The following is a 19,350-nucleotide window of genomic DNA, read 5'->3' on the forward strand; positions in this document are numbered from 1 at the left end:
GCCCGTCACAGCTCACTATAAAAAAAAGAACTGTTTGCCACCTTGAGTCAGAGTGCATTTCCTCCAAGCAGTCATTTTGATTTTTTCTGTTCTTACTAAATCACTTCAGTGAACTTGTACTGTTGACGGAAACTAGTTTCACTTCCATACTTTTTAAAGAGATGATTTGAGATCTTGATATTACAAGATATTATAATTTATTTTAATTTGTTTATAATTAGGAATATCAGTTAATCATTTTACCCTTTCTTATTTTGTGTATGGGGTGTGTGCACACCCAGTGTTCTTCAGGGACAACTCCTGGTTCATCACTCAGGATAGTCATTCCTGGCATTGGTCAGTGTACCATTCATGTCAGTATGGAATCCAACTGCCTACATCCAAAGCATGTACTGTAGCACAGTGAGGTATTTCTACAGAGAGAGAGAGAGAGAGAGAGAGAGAGAGAGAGAGAGAGAGAGAGAGAGAGAGAGAGAGAGAGAGAGAGAGAGAGAGAGAGAGAGAGGAGAGAAAAAAGAGAGAAAGAGAGAGAGAGAGGGAGAGAGAGTCCCCATATCTACCCATGTACTTTATCTATCCACCTGTCTATACATCTATACATCTATCTATCTTCACCTCATTTCTCTCCTGCTATTCATTTGCTATAGCTTCTTTATAAAGACTTTTGAAAACAGAACTCCCTCATTTTCAGCTGAAAGAAGCCAAATTTATAACACTGGTGAAATTGGTTTTCTTGTGCCCATCATTGAATTATTGCTACATGATTAGTAAATCATCAGTCAATATTTGAATTATTACTATATATTATATATAATACTATATACTAGAAGAAATATAACAGAAACAATAAGATAAGTAGAAGCTAATGTTTCATTTGGTTTCTTTGTCATTGACATTAAACTTTCATTCTTATAAATAATACTAGAATAACTTTTATTTTAGCAGAAACGGTTAAAGTTGTATAAACAATAAAAACTGGACAAAATTTATTTTCTAATTGAAGCCTTAGCAAACTTCTTCTTCTTTTTTTTTTTTTGGGGGGGGAGGGTTTTGGGGCCACACCCAGAAGTGCTCAGGGGTTACTCCTGGCTCTACCCTCAGAAATTGCTCCTGGCAGGTTCAGGGGACTATAAAGGATGGCGGGATTCGAACCTCCTTCCTTCAGCATCTAAGGCAAACATCCTACTGCTCCAGCCCCCTTAACAAACTTCTTTACAAAAGTTGCTTGCAACCTTCTCCTGATAAGGACCCTCCTTAACCCTAGTTATTTTTTTTATTTTTTTATTTTTTTTTTTTTGGTTTTTGGTTTTTGGGCCACACCCGGTGATGCTCAGGGGTTACTCCTGGCTATTGCACTCAGAAGTCGCTCCTGGCTTGGGGGACCATATGGGACACCGGGGGATCGAACCGTGGTCCATCCAAGGCTAGCGCAGGCAAGGCAGGCACCTTACCTCTAGCGCCACCGCCCAGCCCCTAGTTTAGTTTCTAAAGTAAATATTAGATATTAGGAACAGGGTGCAAGAGAATATTAAAATAAAGTATTTCATATTTCTGAAAAAAAATCACAGTGTAAATAGATTATTGCTGTTGTTTGACATTTATTTTTTGTTTGTGTGCTTTGCCAAGTCTTTTATTTCATTAATTTTTAAAATATATATTTATTAATTAATAAAGTCCTTAATTGAATCACCATGAGATACACAGTTACATAGTTGTTCAGCCAGCAGTACTCAGTGGTTAATCCTGGCTCTGCACTTAGAAAATACTCCTGGCAGGCTAGGGGATCTAAGGGGTTCCCGGGGATCAAACTTTGGTGGGCTGCATGCAAGGAAAACAAACTACCCGCTATTACTCTATTACTGCTATTACTCTGGCCCCATGGGGCAGACATTTTTCTTCTCTGTTACTGTCACTCTCTGTCTTTGTCTTCTCTTTCTCTCTTTCACAAAACATCTATTAATCAAGGAACTCAAAATAATTTTTAAAAAAGGTAGTGAAAATTTAAAAAATTATTCTTTTATACATCAGGAAATAAATTTGATAAGGAAATGTTTTCTTATAGTATTTCAAATAGTCGCTGAAGAAATAATAATAAAACAATTTCAGTTCCTTACAACTTCTCATGAAAAAATGAATTTAAAGATAATGATTATCCGTGCTATATCATTCCCCAAAAGAGAAATTCAATGTTAAGATTTAGGGAAGGGTAAACAATGACACCTAAGAAATAGCCTGAAAGTCTGGAGAGATAGTACAGAGGTTAAGATGCTTACCGTGCATATGGCCTACCCTATCCTCAACACTGCTTATGGTGTCCCAATATTGCCAGGCGTGATTTCAAGCACATCTCTGAGTACCACTGAGTGTGGCCAAAATTAAAATAAAAAATTTCTATCTAGTTCTGCCTATTTTTAAATTATAATTTTTCAATGAGTTGTAAAGCATTTTTAATATATCTGGATATAGACTTTTGAAGATATGTGATTTGCAGGTCTTTTTCTCCCACTTGGAGATTACCTTTTTGTTTTGTTCATTGCTTATTGTACAGTGCACAGGATTTTAAATTTGATTTAAAACCATTTGTTGTCTTTTGCTCTTTCTTGGTGTGCTTTTGGTGTCATATAGAGAAAGTTATTGCCAGTCCTAATGTCAACAAGCTTCTTGCTATTTTTAGGGGGAGGGGGGGTCCACACCTGGCAGCGCTCAGGGGTTACTCTTGGTTCTACACTCTGAAATAGCTCCTGGCAGTCACTAGGGAACATATGGGATGCCAGGATTTGAACCACCCTCCTACTGCATGCAAGGACCTCCATGCTAACTCTCCGGCGCAGCTTCTTGCTTTTTTTTTTTTTTTTTTTTTTGTCCCCCAATTCACAATACATACCCGGCAAGGGGCCTGTGTTGAGGTGTATATGGGGTGCCTTTACTGTACCTCCTCTTTCTATACAGCCAGTGTAAAGAACACAGCCTGTGGTAAGATTTGGGAGGCCTTATCTTATCTTTTATTTATTTTATTTTTTTTTTTCTTCAGAGCAAACTAAAGTTGTTTTTTTTTTTGTTTTTGTTTTGTTTTTTTTTTTAAAGTAAGAATTCATTTAAAGGACAAAATTGATTAACATAATGAGGTAAACTAATATAACATAATATAGTGACATAACATAACATATAATATAATTGATATAATAATAATACATGTAAGTCAAAGAAAATTTCTGATTAAAAACACAATTTTTTTTTTCATAATGGCTTACATATCTTTCACTGTAGTATTTTGGGTACATATTCACATTGAATCAGGGAAATACCCATCACCTAATATGTCCTCTTCTCAATCAAAAATCAAATATGCTGAAAATAGGCAGAGTCCTGTCTAGAGGCTTCCAACCTCAGTTTGAGAGAGGATGTGAAAAAAATAATTAAAATACCACAACAATACACACACACAAAAAAATATCGAATTAAATAACCGATAAGCACCACAGCAATAAAGACAGGCACCACACAATAATCTCGGTTCTGAAATCAAATCATACTCAAATGCAAAAAAGAAAAAGAAAGACAAAACAAAATAAAATAAAATAATATTGGAGACATCAACCGTAATCTCCACACCAAAATAAAGACGTCAAAAAAATAGATCATTTATTCTCCTCTTGCTGCTTTCGTGGTATGTGGAAGACTTCTACTTTATCTTGGATGGTAAAATCAGACCTGTTTCTAAAGATCTTGGTGGCTGTGCAGATCAGGGAATGGAGTTTATGAAGTCTTTCTTTGTGGTTCTAGCAGTTATGCTTCTTCAATGTCATTTTTTTGTTTTTTATGTGTTCTAGGTGTTTCAGAATAGTGCTACCATTCTGTGTTTTTCTTTTGTCTTCTGACTTACTTCGTTTAACATAACATGATCTAGGTCCATCCACGTTGCTGCAAAGTCTGTGATTGTATCATTTCTAACTGCCATGTAATATTCCATTGTATATATGTACCACATCTTAATGATCCATTCATCTGTTGTTGGACATCGAGGTTGGTTCCAAGATTTGGCTATTATACTGAGTGCTGCAATAAATAGTGGGGTGCATATGTATTTTGGAATGAATGTCCTTCCATCTTGGGGATATATGCCTAGGAGAGCAATTGCTGGGTCAAATGGCAGCTCAATTCTAAGTTCTTTGAGCACTCTCCAGACTTTTCTCCATAGATGCTGGACCAAGGGGCATTCCCACCAGCAATGAATGAGAGTTCCTTTCATACCACATCCTCTCCAACAAAGGTTGTTCCAATTATTTTTGATGTGAGCCAACCTCACTGGTGTGAGGTGGTATCTCATTGTTGTCTTGATTTGGATCTCCCTGATGATGAGCGAAGGTGAGCATGTTTTCATGTGTTTGTTGGCCATCCTTCTCTCTTCCTCAGAGAAATGTCTATTCATTTCGTCTCCCCATTTTTTTATGGCTTCGTTTGGTTTTGAAGGGCTCAGGTTTCTGAGCGCTTTGTATGTTCTAGATATCAGCCCTTTATCTGATATATCAAGTGAAAAGATTTTTTCCCATTCTGTTAGCTGTCTTCTTGCATTAAGTAGGGTTTCTTTTGCCATGCAGAAGCTTTTTAGTTTGATATAGTCCCATTTGTTTATAGTTGATGCTAACGTTTTTGCCATTGGTGCTCCATTCTCAAAGACCCTTTTGATATAAAGGTCTTCGAGTGTTCTGCCTATTTTATTCTCGATAAACTTTATAGATTCAGGTCTGATTTCCAGATCTTTGATCCATTTTGAGTTGACTTTTGTATAAGGAGTGAGATATGGGTCGATTTTCACTTTCGTGCATATGAGTTTCCAGTTGTACCAACACCATTTGTTGAATAGGCTTTCTTTGTTCCATTTCATATTCTTGCCTCTTTTTATCAAATATTAGTTGGCTATATATCTGGGGGTTTATGTCTGGGAATTCTGTTCTAATCCACTGGTCTGAGGTCCTGTCTCTGTTCCAGTACCATGCTGTTTTTATTACTATGGCTTTATAGTATAGTTTCAAGTTAGGTAAGGAGATACCTCCCAACTTCTCATTTTTCAGAATGTGTTTAGCTATCCTGGGTCTTTTATGGTTCCAAATGAATTTTATAATTGATTGTTCTATTTCTTTAAAGAATTGTGTCTGGATTTGGATAGGGATTGCATTAAATCTATATAGCAGTTTGGGTAAAATAGTCATTTTGACTATGTTAATTCTACCTATCCATGAGGATGGGATGTTCTTCCATTTCTTTAGATCGTCTTCAATTTCTTTCTGAAGTGTTTTGAAGTTTCCCTGGTATAGATCTTTCACTTCTCTTGTAAGGTTGATTCCTAGGTATTTGATATTTTTTGATACTATCTTAAATGGAATTGTATTTTTAATCTCTCTCTCCTCAACTTCATTGTTTGTATATAAAAACGCTACTGTCTTTTGTGTATTGACTTTGTATCCAGCCACTTTACTGTATTGGTTGATTGTTTCTAGGAGTTTTTCTGTGGATTCTTTAGGGTTTTTGATGTATATCATCATATCATCAGCAAATAGAGCTAGCTTGTGTTCCTCTTTCCCTACTTGAATTCCTTTGATTCCCTTCTCTTGTCGGATTGCTATTGCTAGGACTTCTAAGGTTATATTGAATAAGAGTGGAGAGAGTGGACAGCCTTGCCTAGTTCCTGACCTTAGTGGGAATGCTTCTAGCTTCTCGCCATTAAGTATAATGTTGGCTGTAGGCTTTTCATAAATAGCTGTAACTATCTTAAGGAAGGTGCCTTCTAACCCTATTTTGCTGAGTGTCTTTAACATGAACGGATGTTGGATTTTGTCAAACGCCTTCTCTGCATCGATTGATATGATCATGTGGTTTTTGTCCTTCATGTTGTTGATGTGGTGTATAATGTTGATTGATTTGCGTATGTTGAACCAACCTTGCATTCCTGGTATGAATCCCACTTGATCGTGATGTATGATCTTTTTGATGAGGTGTTGGATTCGGTTTGCTAAGATTTTGTTAAGTATCTTTGCATCAATGTTCATTAGTGAGATTGGTCTGTAGTTTTCTTTTTTGGTGGTGTCTTTGCCTTCTTTTTTTTTTTTTTTTGGTTTTTGGGTCACACCTGGCAGTGCTCAGGGGTTATTCCTGGCTCCAGGCTCAGAAATTGCTCCTGGCAGGCACAGGGGACCATATGGGGCGCCGGGATTCGAGCCGATGACCTCCTGCATGAAAGGCAAACGCCTTACCTCCATGCTATCTCTCCGGCCCCTGTCTTTGCCTTCTTTAGGAATGAGTGTGATATTAGCCTCATAAAAGGAGTTGGGGAGGATTCCTGTTTTTTCTATGGTTTTGAAAAGCCTATGGAACAGTGGTAATAAGTCTTCTTGAAATGTTTGATAGAATTCACCTGTAAATCCATCTGGGCCTGGGCATTTGTTCTTAGGGAGTCTTTTAATTACGTCTTCAATTTCCTCTGAAGTGATTGGACTGTTTAGAGTTTCTAGGTCTTCCTTTTCCAGTCTTGGAAGAGGGTGTTTGTCCAAGAATCTGTCGATTTCTGGTGGGTTCTCTAGCCTAGTTGAATATAGTTGTTCATAATATGATCTCATGATATGTTGTATTTCTTGGGGTTCTGTTGTAATCTCTCCCCTTTCATTCGTGATCCTAGTGATTTGGGTGTTTTCCCTCTTTTTTTTGGTAAGTTTTGCCAATGGTTTGTCTATCTTATTTATTTTTTCGAAAAACCAACTCCTGGTCTCATTGATTTTTTGTATTGTTTTCTTAGTCTCTATGTTGTTTATTTCTGCTCTGGTTTTTATGATTTCTTGCCTTCTGGTTGTGGTTGGATTTCTCTGTTGCTGTTGTTCCAATTCTTTGAGGTGATCTTTTAAACTGTTGGTTTTGTTATTTTCCTGTTTCTTAACATAGGCCTGTAATGCTATGAGTTTCCTCCTAAGTACTGCTTTTGCTGTATCCCATAAATTCTGACATGTTGTCTCTTCATTGTCATTCGTCTCAAGGAATCTTTTTATTTCCTCCTTGAGTTGTTCTTTGATCCAGCTGTTGTTAAGCAGTATGGTATTCAATCTCCAGGTATTAGTTTTCCTCCATTGCTTCTTCTTGACATCAATTATAAGCTCTGTTGCATAGTGATTTGAAAGGGTACTTCTAATGATCCTTACCTTTGTGGTCTTATATAGGTTGGCTTTGTATCCTAAGACATGATCTATTCTGGAGAAGGTTTCATGTGGGTTTGAGAAGAATGTGTATTCTACTTTCTGGGGATGGAGGGCTCTATATAAGTCTATTAGCCCTAATTCTTCTAATTTTTCATTTAGAGCTCTTATTTCTTTACTATTTTTCTGTTTGGAGGATCTGTCCAGTGGTGATAGTGGAGTATTGAGGTCCCCTACTATTATCACAATTCCAAATTGTATTCAACCTCAAGAAAGTGATCAGAGACAAAGAGGGGCACTACTTACTGATCAGGGGAACATTAGATCAAGAAGTGCTAACCCTGGTCAATATCTATGCACCTAATGTAAAATCACCAAAATATGTGAGGCAACTACTGACAAACCTGGAGAAACACATGAAGGGAATTGCTTTTTATTCTAAGAGTTTTCTAGCATCATGTATGAAAGAAATTGAAGAAGACACAAATAAATGAATAGGCTTTTTTTTGCCGATTAGAAAATTTAATATGATTACAATCTTCCTACTACCCCAAACTGTTTATGGCATTTTTCATAAAAATAGAAAGAAAGAAAAAAAAAAAAAGCAAAGCAAGTAGGGCATTTACTTCGCACGTGGTTGGCCTAGGTTTTATCTTCCACATCCCACATGATCTCTGGAGCCTTTCTTGAGTGATTTCTGAATGCAGAGCCAGGAGTAACCCTGGAGTGTCCCCAGGTGTTCCCCCAAACAAAACAAACAGACAAACAAAAACAAACAAGCAAAAACAATAGCTAAGTGTAGAGCTAAAAACTGTAGCAAGGCTTCCACAAGTATACAGATCTGATATAGGGGTGGAAAGAACTATTCCCAATTATTACAAGGATAGCTTAAGACAGTAACTTGTGTGTTTAAAATTCTTTTAGCAGTCAGAGAAAGATACTTCTCTGGGACTGAGTTGACATTATTGGATCTTGAAGATTCTAGTTTCTGTATTTTGACAAATTGGATCACTAGTTTCTGTATTTTGACAAATTGGACCACATGAAGATCATTATAGTTCCAAGCCTGGCTTGGAATTCAAATCAACAACTTCTTATAAGGACATTCTATATCTTATAGTGGTTTTTGTATTTTCCTCAGACCTAATTAAAAAAATCACGGTATTGATTAAATAACCTACCTAATTAATCCAAATACATAGCAATCATTTAAGTCACTACATGTTATATTCTTTTACCTACATGCTAAAAGAATGTGACATTTGAAATGGTAGGCAAATGCTGTGCACATTTAGTGTGTCATCTTGTATAGTATAAAAATATGCTCAGCAGGAAGGCCTGTAGTAGTTGAAATTAGATGACTAATATATGTTTTCATGTTCAACAAAATTTTTTTGTGACAGAAAGAAAAGTGACTTGATACTGATTGTTACAGACTTTGACAATTGAACAACAACAAAAAAAAATATTGCCCTCTAGTACTGGAGCTACTGTGCTGTCTTGGTGTGGTTATTTGTGTCTCTATTCAGGAATAATACCAATCTAAAGATTTATCTCTTGACTTTGTACAACTTTATATCATTGTATTCTTTATTTCTCAACAGTAAATTTTTCATTTAAAATTTTTTTTTAATTATTAGCTTTATTTAAATACCTAGATTACAAACATGATTGTGGTTGGGTTTCAGTCATGTAAAGAACACTCCCCTTTACCAGTGCAACATTCCCAAACATTCCCAAAACTTGTTTGCTTTTGGGTCACACCTGATGATGCTCATGGGTTACTCCTGGCTATGTGCTCTGAAATCGATCCTAGTTTTGGGGGACCATATGGGATGCCAGGGATTGAACCCAGGTCCTACCTAGGTCAGCTATGTGTAAGGCAAGCGCCCTACCGCTGTGCTACCGCCTCAGCCCCCTCCTTTTTTAAAAAAATATTTTTATAGTCTTTAATTCTTCAGTATTTGATGCTTATCAGTAAGCCATCTGGATATGGACATTTTAGGGTGTGTATAAGATATTATAAATTTGTTTCTTGAGTAAATATTGACAGATTTTACTTAAGCTGTCAATTTTTGCAGTTTATATCTTTCAACTAATTAGTAGTTTATATCTGTAAGCTGTCGATTTTAGTAGTTTATATCTTTAGTATATATCTTTCAGGTAATATGTCTGTTTCATGGAGGTTATTGGATTTCTTATATATAAATTTTTAGACTTATTACCTGTTTTTTTAAGGAAATCTTTTTTTATATTTCCTGACAGTGACAATTTTTGACTTCTCTTTTCTTGAACAAATTGCTATAGAATTGTTAAATTTTAGTTATTTTTTTCAATCTTTGTTTAAAAACTTCTTATCTATTGTTCACTTGCTTTTGTTGTATTTTTTCTTACCTTCATTTTGAGTTTATTTAAATTTAATAATTGTTTTTTTTAATTTGATTAATTTCCTGGGATGGAATTAATTAGGGAATCTGGATCATGAACTGTAGATCCTTCTATTTTAATTTAAATATTGAACTCTATACAATTTTTCTAACGCTTACTCTAGCAACATCCTACATATTGATAAGTTTAATTTTCTTATTATTCAGTTAGAAATGTTTTTTTAAGAGCCCGAGAGATGGCACAGTGGTGGGGTATTTGCCTTGCATGAGGCTGACCTGGAGGCATTCACCTGGTTTGATTCCTGGTATCCCACATGGCCCCCCAGTCTGCCAGGGGTGATTTGAGTGCAGAGGCATGAGTAACCCTTAAGCGCCGCCGGGTGTGGCTCCCAAACCAATCAATCAATAACGTTTTTTTTTAAAGGTGTTCTTTTTGTTTTGTTTTATTTTGTTGGGTTTTGTGGGGGGCACCCCTGGTGGCGCTCAGGGGTAACAGCTGGCAGGCTCAGGGGACCAAATGGGATGCCAGGAAATTGAACCCAGGTCCATCCCAGATTCGCTGCTTGCAAGGCAAATGCCCTGCAGCTGTGCTATTGCTCCAGCCCCTGGAAATGTTTTCTAATAAACTTGGGGATTTCGTCTTTGCTCTTTTACTTAAAAGTCAAATAATATAGATGATTCAAATGGTTGTAGCATATGTTTTGTACATGGTAGATAGGATTCAGTTTCTAGCACCACATGATCCTCTGAGCATTGCGTTGGGAGTAGTCCCTGTGCACTGCTGGGTATGGCTCCAGACAAATAAGCAAGAATAAGAATAAGATATTCTTTTACTGAATTTAACTGTGATCAAAGAACATATTCTTTAATTTTTTTTTATTTCTTTAAATAATACTTTATTCTTCAAAATTACAAACATGTTTGCAGTTGAGCCTCAGTCAGAAAAAGAATAGCCTCCTTCACATGTGCAACATTCCCACCACCAATATCCCCTATTTCCCTCCTCTCCCACCCCCTGCCTGTATTCGAGACAGGTATTGTACTTCTCTCACTCATTACCATTGTTATGATAGTTTTTAGTGTAGTTATTTCTCTAACTGCACTTACCACCCTTTGTGGTAAGCTTCCTATCATGAGTTGGTCCTTTCCTTATCTCTATTGTCTCTGAGTATTATTATAATAATGCCTTTTATTTTTCTTAAAACCCATAAATGAGTGAGACTATTCTGTGTCTATCTCACTCCCTCTGACTTATTTCTCTCAGCATAATAGTTTCCATGTCCATCCATGTATAGGAAAATTTCATGACTTCATCTCTTCTGACAGCTGCATAGTATCCATTGTTTAGATATACCACAGTTTCTTTAGCCACTCATCTGTTGTTGGGCATCTGGGTTGTTTCTAGATTCTGGCTATTGTAAATAGCACTGCAATGAATATAGGTGTGCAGAAGGCATTTTTGTATTGCATTTTTGTGTTCTTAGGGTATATTCCTAGGAGTGGTATTGCTTGGTCATATGGGAGCTCAATTTCTATTTTTTTTTGTTTGTTTGTTTATTTTGGGCCACACCCGGCAGTGCTCAGGGGTTACTCCTGGCTGTCTGCTCAGAAATAGCTCCTGGCAGACACAGGGGACCATATGGGACATCGGAATTCGAACCAACCACCTTTGGTCCTGGATCAGCTGCTTGCAATGCAAACGCTGCTGTGCTCTCTCTCTGGGCCCTCAATTTCTATTTTTTTGAGGAATCTCCATATTGTTCAGAAAGTCTGAGTTAGATGCCATTCCCACCAGCTGTGAATGAGAGTTCCTTTCTCCCCACATATTGTTCTTTGTAACGTGTGCCAATCTCTGCGGTGTGAGATGGTACCTCACCTTTGTTTTGATTTGCATCTCCCTGATGATTAGTGATGTGGAGCATTTTTTCATGTGTCTTTTGACCATTTGTAGTTCTTCTTTGAGGAATTGTCTGTTCATTTCTTCTCTCCATTTTTTGACGAGGTTAGATGTTTTTTTCTTTTCTGAGATATTTTTTACAGCTTGGTCATGTTTTTTACAGCTTGGTCATGTTCCCTGTGAACTTAAAGAATGTGTATTTTGCTTTGTTGAGTGGCAGTATTTACTTCATAATAGTCATAAAATTTATTTGGTTGATCCTTGTGTTTAATATTTGTAAAAATTTCCTACTCCCACCCATTCCCGCTGAAGTGATAGGCTTAGTCAACTACCTCAATTGCTGCCTCATCAGGATGTTACATATTCTTGCTGTGACTGTATTTGACTAAACCCAGAGATCATACATGGTTCTAAACCGGGCTATTTTAATCAGTTCCACTTAGTGATCTCTTTTAGGAACTTTGCTTCAACCTGACTGAGATTATCAGTACTGAAGTGTGGCAAGACTCTAAACCCCAATATTTCTTTTCTCCTTTCACTGGTGTCAAATCTGCTTCTGCTTCTGAGGCTTGCTCTATTCTGCACCCTCACAGTGTTTTCCATCATGTATTCCTTGAGACTCTGATTGACTCTGATTGTATTGTTGAAATACACAAAAATGTATTCTGTCTGAGTTAACATGAGCATCAGATCTCTTGTTATTACTGTTTGAATATGAATGCATCATTTTACTTTTACTCTGTTTTTATGATTGAAGTGCTTCATTAGACAGCATATATGACTGGGATTCCTCTTTCTCTCTTTCTCTCTCTCTCTCAGGATGGGTGCCACATCCACATTAGAACTTGCTCCTGGTTCTATGCTCAGGAATTTATCCCTATGGGGTTTGGGAGATCATATCTGGTGGCAGGGATTGAACCTGGGTCTGCTATGTGCAAAGCAAGTGCACCATCTGATGTATTCCAGCCCTCATCTACTCTTGCTATGGGCATTCTGGGTGTTGCAATTTTTCTCCTTTTCCTCTTTTGGATTACTGAGCCAAGAATAGATGCTGAGCACCTCCAGGTTTGGCCCAGATATCTCTTGGGGCCAAAGTAAATAAAAAATATAGTAGTTTCTTTTATCAATACCCACATACTTAGACATTCTCACACTTTTTGCTTTTTTTATGTGGTAACAAGTTTCCATTGCATATACTCTTTTTTTTTTTCTTGTAACTTTGCTTTAACTTTTATTGTAGTGTGGATCAGCTACCTGTTAAGTGTATGCTTTGGTTTCAGAAAAGATTTAGTTTTCCTTCATTTCCCTTAAGTTTCCCTTCCTTTTTCACACGGTATAAAGTTCTAGTCAGAGTCCCCAGTTCCATTCTAAAGACTTTGTCCACCTCCACACTACTGTATTTATTTTATTTTTATTTATTTTTGTTTGTTTTTGTTTGGAGGCTTCACCCAGTGCTTAGGGATTTGTGCTCTATGCTCAAAAATTACTCCTGGTAGGCTCAGGGGAGGACCATCTGGAATGCCAGGGATCGAACCTGAGTCAGTGATGTGCAAAACAAACACTCTGCCCACTATGCTATTGCTCCGGCCCTATGTATTTTTTTCCTGATGAAGCTATTCATTCTTGTCATTCTTTCTATCATTCTTCTTATTGTTACATAATTATGTCTGTGTTTTTTTTTTAACACTTCATTGTTTTTGATAGTTTCTTTTTTTTTTTTTTTGCAATTGCATCATGATATGCCTGGTTGTAATTTTCTTTGCATTATCTTTGTTGGGGTCATCAAGTTTCTTGGATTTCTGGTTTTTAATTTCTATCAAGTTGGGAAAAAATTAGACTTTGTTTCTTAATATGACCTTTCTCTCTCAGTCCCTCTGACTGAACTTAATAGAATATATGATAAGGTCCCTGAGCTACTTTGTTCAAGTTTTTTTCCCTGAGTGTTTCATTATAGGTACTTTCTGTATTGTTTTGTTTGCTTTTTCATCTTTGTTTGAATGTATTGGTATTATGTTCTATAGTTAACTAAGTGTCGTGGCAATAACATATGCTTTCCCTTCAAGTATTTCTTGATTTTTTTTTTTTTGTGTGTGATCTTTTTTTTTTCTTTTTCTTCTAAATCTGATCCTATTTTCCTCTTCTACTTCAATGAACTTACGACTATTTTTTGGTTGAATGCTAAATTTGTGCTTTGGGGAGGGATGGTTTTGTTATTGATTACTTCAAAGTTTTGTGTTTTTCTCTAGAAAGATTTGTTAGGGCAGTCTAAAATACTCTTTACTCCAGGGATAAATTAACCCACTAAATTCACTCAGTTAAATCTGCACACTACTAAACTGAAACTTGAAAAGTGTCATCCTATTAAAATGTTCCATATGCAGCCTAAATCCCCAGGTATGCTATTCTGTCTGAAGTTCTGGTTGTTACCTTGCTCTTTCGGATTTAGCTTAAACTGTTGGTTGTGACCCCCACATGAAAGTCACATAATTTTTTGTTTTGTTTTGTTTGTTTTTGGTTTTTGGGTCACACCCGGCAGTGCTCAGAGGTTACTCTTGGCTCTATGCTCAGAAATCGCTCCTGGCAGGCTCAGGGGACCATATGTGTTGCCGGGATTCGAACAACTGACCTAGCACGCGAGGCAAACGCCTCACCTCCATGCTACCTCTCTGGCCCCGAAAGTCACATAATTTTATAAAATTGTTATAAAAGAACATATAAAATAACATATAGGAGTTAAAACCTGTGTCTTGCATCTAGCTGACCCTGATTCAGTCCCTGGTCCCACATTGTTTCCCTTCACAAAAACAAATGAGATGCCTGAGTACAGAGGCAGGAGTAAGCCTTGAGTTGAGTATCACCCCATGTTCCAGTGACAAAATAAAACATTTCTTTATGATTTATTATCATTAAATGTTTGATTTGTCTACCTATTTTATGTAACTATCTCAGAAATGTGTAAACTATTTTAGACAAAAAACCGGTTTCAAATGGTAACAGTTTAAGAATAGCCCTGCTCTGAGAGAGCTGAGAATCCTTATACTTAAATATTCATTTGGATTTTTCCCCAGTACTATGAAACTGACCTTGTGTATGTAAGACTGAAGTTCTCAGTGAATGCAAAAAGACCTCTATTATGATGTCTTGAGGTTTTTTTTTTGTCTGCATAACTCCTTCCTGTCTGGTACTTTTCCTGAAAAATTTCTTTTTGCGTTGGCCTCTGTGAACTTTGCTCTATGCCCCTTAATTTAGTGAGACCCCGGGGTGCTCAAATTTCCTCTCATTTTTCTGTGATCCTTTTTTTTTTTTTCCTTCTAAATCTGATCCTATTTTTCTCTCCTACTACATTGAACTTACAATTATTTTTTGATTGAATGCTAAATTTGTACTTTGGGGAGGGATGATTTTGTGGGGTGCGTTTTGTTATTGATTACTTAAAAGTTTTGTTGCCTTTCTCTAAAAGATTGTGAGGGGCAGTCTAAAATACTCTTTACTCCAGGGATAAATTAACCTGAACAGTCTGAAATGTGTACCAACTAAATGCTGAAATAACTGTCAGGATTGCCCTCAATTGAGGGCAATTGTGCTTCCTTTAGCTTACTATCTGGTTTTTTAACATATTTTATTTAGTTTTCTTGTTATTTACTGCGGGGAGAGGACAGTCTAGTCCCAATACATCCATCCTGGGTAAAGTTTTCCCCTGAACAGTCAACTAGCTTAGAGACTTGGTTTTCAAAAATTATTTTGATGGAAAGGAAATAAGGGATTCTAAATCTATTAGTTTTCTGAGCCCTAGTTTGGCAAAGGTTGCAACTAGTTAATGGTAATGCCAGAAGGAGTGTAGCATGAGGAGGTATGAGTTGACTATGACCAAACTCCTTTTCCTAATCATCTTTTACTCCTAAAGCTTGGAGAAGTAAAGGATAACCTGTACATTAAGCTAATCCAAGGTAGAACTTTCTTGACTGGAGAATTCTATACCTCTTACTTAAGTATACATAAACTCTTCCTCCTTTTTTGAATGTCCACAATAATTTAAGTAGATTTTCTCTCTCTCCCCTTCCCACTCTCCCTTGCATTAGCACTGTTTATCGAGGATCTCCAAACCTAGGCACACTATTAAGGTGTTTGAATTCATAAATTCATGTGCTTTTCATCTTGACTCTGTGGCAGCTACTAGTAGGAGAGATCACTTTCTACTTTCATTCATGAGGAAGGGAGGTTTAGAGGGATTAAGCTGAACTAAAACCATTTATCATGGGAGTAACAAGACAGGATCTGAACTTATGTTTTACTCATTTCCTGCCCTGTATCCTTGATGCCAGTTAGTTGTTTGAGAATAGGAATTTTGTAATTAATTGAGAACAGGAACAATGTACAAGCTGATTCTTTCAAGCATGGCAAATTTGTAGGCCTAAAAGGGAGAAAAAGTGGTTTGTCTTTTATTTCTAATTTAGGAAAAGTAATAGTTGTAAATGCTCAGAATTAACTTGCTTTCAAAATGCACCCTTATCAGGAAGATAATGCAAATTTCAGTGTAACTTTGTTTTACTCATTGTATTCCTAACTAATCATAGTTACAAGGGTCAGCTGACAGGAAATAAGCTGTCTTTCTATAAAACAACACATAGCTAAAAGGAAACATTATTATTCTGTTGGGCAGGGTACTTATGTAGTAATGGTAGAGCTCAGTTTAACTCGTTCTATATAACATTTGTTCCCTTTAGTCATACTTATAGAATGTCTTCAAGATTAATTTCATACAGTTTCTGAAGCATTAGATAAATATTAAAATGAATGGGTGTGGCTTGCTCCTTAAGCCTGCGTTCTTCCTTAGACACATTTATCCTTAGTTAAATTAGTAGACTCTGTTTTTTTGCTTGATAATTTCAGCTCTGGAGTAGTAGCTTGTGTTTTCTCTAAAAACATCTCTTTTTTTCTCCTCTCACAATAAGTTTCAATAAAAAATTTTTGCTATACCAGTAACTAAGAATATTCATTTTGGACTAAATATGGATTAAATGTGGACTCAAATAATGATAGAAATAGCACAAGAGGCTGTAAAGTACCTCGAAGTACCTTTTTTATTTGTTAACCAACACTATAGTGATATCTTAAGTCTGTCAGTAACCAGGCCTGTAAGGGAATATTCAATAGATGGGATACACAGGGGAGGATTTCAGGGCATTGGCTGGGCACTTCTAAGAGTTCTTATAGTAGCTGAAAAAAAGAAAGGACCTTGACTATTTGGTATGGGTTTCCACAATTTGTTCCACTCTCTCCCAGGTTCAAATGTGCTTGTTCTGGGAGGCATTTAAGCCTTATCTGATAACCTAGTTGTTGAACTCACAAGTTCTATGTAGATTTGTCAGATCAGAGGCTATGTGTAAGGTTATAGAGACTGTGTGGGAAGCTGCCAAAATTTATTTTTTGGAATTGTTAATTGATCAGTTGAAAACATTTCGAACATTGGAGAAGCTTTGAAAGGACAGGAAGTGGTCAGTGTATGAAACTTTAAGCCAGAAAAATCTAAAGAGAATAGATTCTTGTTAAAGGAGTAAAACTCCCTTTTATTTGACCCCGTACTTTCTGTTCCTTAGATTCTTTTTCATTGGCCAAGGGCTATAGAACATTCAGGTTCAGTGATTATGAACTACTTCCTCACGTTTTGCAACTAAAATGACTTTATTCAAAGTAAGCAACTTTAAATCTTTATTTTCCATTTTTAATTCGAGCAAAAACATCTCTAGTAGGGTACCTCATGTTCTGTCTCTCAAGTGGAAATTCAGAGAGATACCAGGGAAAAGAGATGTGATACTTCCTACTTACGCTCAAGCAAAGCAACAAATCTGTAGAAGAAGGAGTTATGTTTCACGTGATCTTTTAAGGTTGAGCATATGTCTTCTCTTGCTAACTTTATAAATTAGACAAGTAGATGAAATTATATTCTTCTTTGTACATAATAGATTAAGGAGCAGCCTTTAAAATTAAGTTTTAGTCTCTTTTGGCCTGAATTGACCTGAACTGGATTCAGTCCATGATGGAAAATTCAAACTAAACTTATTGTTTTAGTTTCCAAAGATTGCCCTATCTCCCAACACTTTGTTATGCTGTGTTAAACATTAGTAGTTGGATCAGAAGACCCACAAGGGATCATGTATCTTTATCCTTGTTTGAGTAATGCTCTGAAAAACATCACTGAGTCCTTATCAGATCTCACTATTAACAAATTATGATTTAAAGTAGAGTAGAATGAAGAGGGCTTAGGAAGGATTTTTAGGTAACTACCATAAACCTTTTCCAGACAGTTATTTATATGAAAAAATTATACTTAATGTTGATGCTATAAGATTCTATAAGAATCTTATACATTGTAGTGTATTTGAATGGGATGATCAAACAAAACATAAAGTCATACTTATCTTAATTGGTTGTTTTGTTTTGTTTTTGTTTTTGAGTCACACCCGGCCGTGCCCCGGGTTAATCCTGGCTCTACGCTGAGAAATAGCTCCTGGCAGGCATGGGGGACCATATGGGATGCCAGGATTTGAACCACTGTCCTTCTGCATGCAAGGCAAATGCCCTACATTCATGCTATTTCTCTGGCCCCATCTTAATTGTTTTTTTTAAGAATTCTAACTAGTCCAAAAATTATTGCAGTGAATTTTTTTCTTCGGATATTTCTGTATAGAAAAGACATTCATTCACCAGTTCAATAACTATATTTTACAGGATTGCTTTATTATATAGCAATGCACTTGATTTCATTGAAATTGTGTATTTATCTATTGATCTATTTATTTATTGCATGTTAGTATATGCCAAGAACTGTTTTTATTATAATTAATAATTGTAATTAATACTAGAAATACTAATTTAGCTTTACCAAGTATCTCATTCTCTCATAACCGTGATATAAACAGAAAAGTTAGACAACACAAAACAAATGCTCACATAATATAATTTTCAAGAGAACAGTATATGTATTGATTCTCTGATGGGGGATTGGAAGCTCCAAGCTATGAACAGGGGACCCCAGAGCTGCTCTTGATGGTTTTTTTTTTTGTTTTGTTTTTGGGCCACACCCATTGCTGCTCAGCGGCTACTCCTGGCTATGCGCTCAGAAATCACTCCTGGCTTGGAGGGACCATTTGGAACACTGGGAAATCAAACCGAGGTCTGTTCTAGGCTAACACTTGCAAGGGAGACGCCTTACCTCTAGTGCCACCTTTCCTGCCCCGCTCTTGATAGTTTTTGACCAAGTGGCAACCATCAGCAAACTGAAAGAGACTCAATGAATTCCTTTCCTTCAACCTAGTAATTGCAAGTTTTTAACACCAAAATTTTGCTAAATCATAAATCACAGATTTTATCTGCATAATTTCTTGTTATGTTTGGATTCATCATCCAAAAATTATTTTCTTTCTATATTTCTAAGTGGGGGAGCTAGGGAGGTAGCTCATTTGGTAAGAGCATATGCCTTTAAAGGTTCCTGGAGTACTGTGTACCCTTTCCTAGTATTGCCTAGTTGGGGCCTGGTATGCCCTTTCCTCCCAAACACTGCTGGAGAGTGATCTTTTCACAACAAATTCAGTAGCAACATTTTCATTAAGCCATGGAAGAGTTTTTGTTGTTGTTATTGTTGTTGTTGTTGATTGGCTTGTTGGTTGGCCACTCAGTGGCCCTCAAGAGTTGCTCTTGGCTCTGCTCAAAATTACTCCAGGCAGACCTGGGATCCATATGGGAAACCAGGTCGGTCTCATGCAAAGTAAACACCCTACCAGCTTTGCCTCGTATGAAAGAGGCTTTTTTTTTTCAAATCTATGAAATACTTGGAATAAAGCCTTGTATGTGCCTAGCCACGGAAAGAGAGAAAGGAGCAAACTTT

The 19,350-nt window shown here is 36.6% G+C and overlaps 1 protein-coding gene and 1 non-coding gene across 2 annotated transcripts in view; one reads left to right on the top strand and one right to left on the bottom strand.

Annotated features, from left to right (window-relative positions):
* Positions 1–19,350, top strand: part of ARHGAP28 (Rho GTPase activating protein 28) — a 189,430-nt gene that overhangs the window by 47,430 nt on the left and 122,650 nt on the right. The gene's annotated exons all lie outside the window — the stretch shown is intronic.
* LOC126005189 (small nucleolar RNA SNORA51) lies at positions 2,858–2,990 on the bottom strand. The gene has a single exon (XR_007494360.1). It is a non-coding gene; the product is annotated as a small nucleolar RNA SNORA51 (small nucleolar RNA).

The sequence above is a fragment of the Suncus etruscus genome, chromosome 3 (assembly GCF_024139225.1).
Source record: "Suncus etruscus isolate mSunEtr1 chromosome 3, mSunEtr1.pri.cur, whole genome shotgun sequence".
Classification (NCBI taxonomy): domain Eukaryota; kingdom Metazoa; phylum Chordata; class Mammalia; order Eulipotyphla; family Soricidae; genus Suncus; species Suncus etruscus.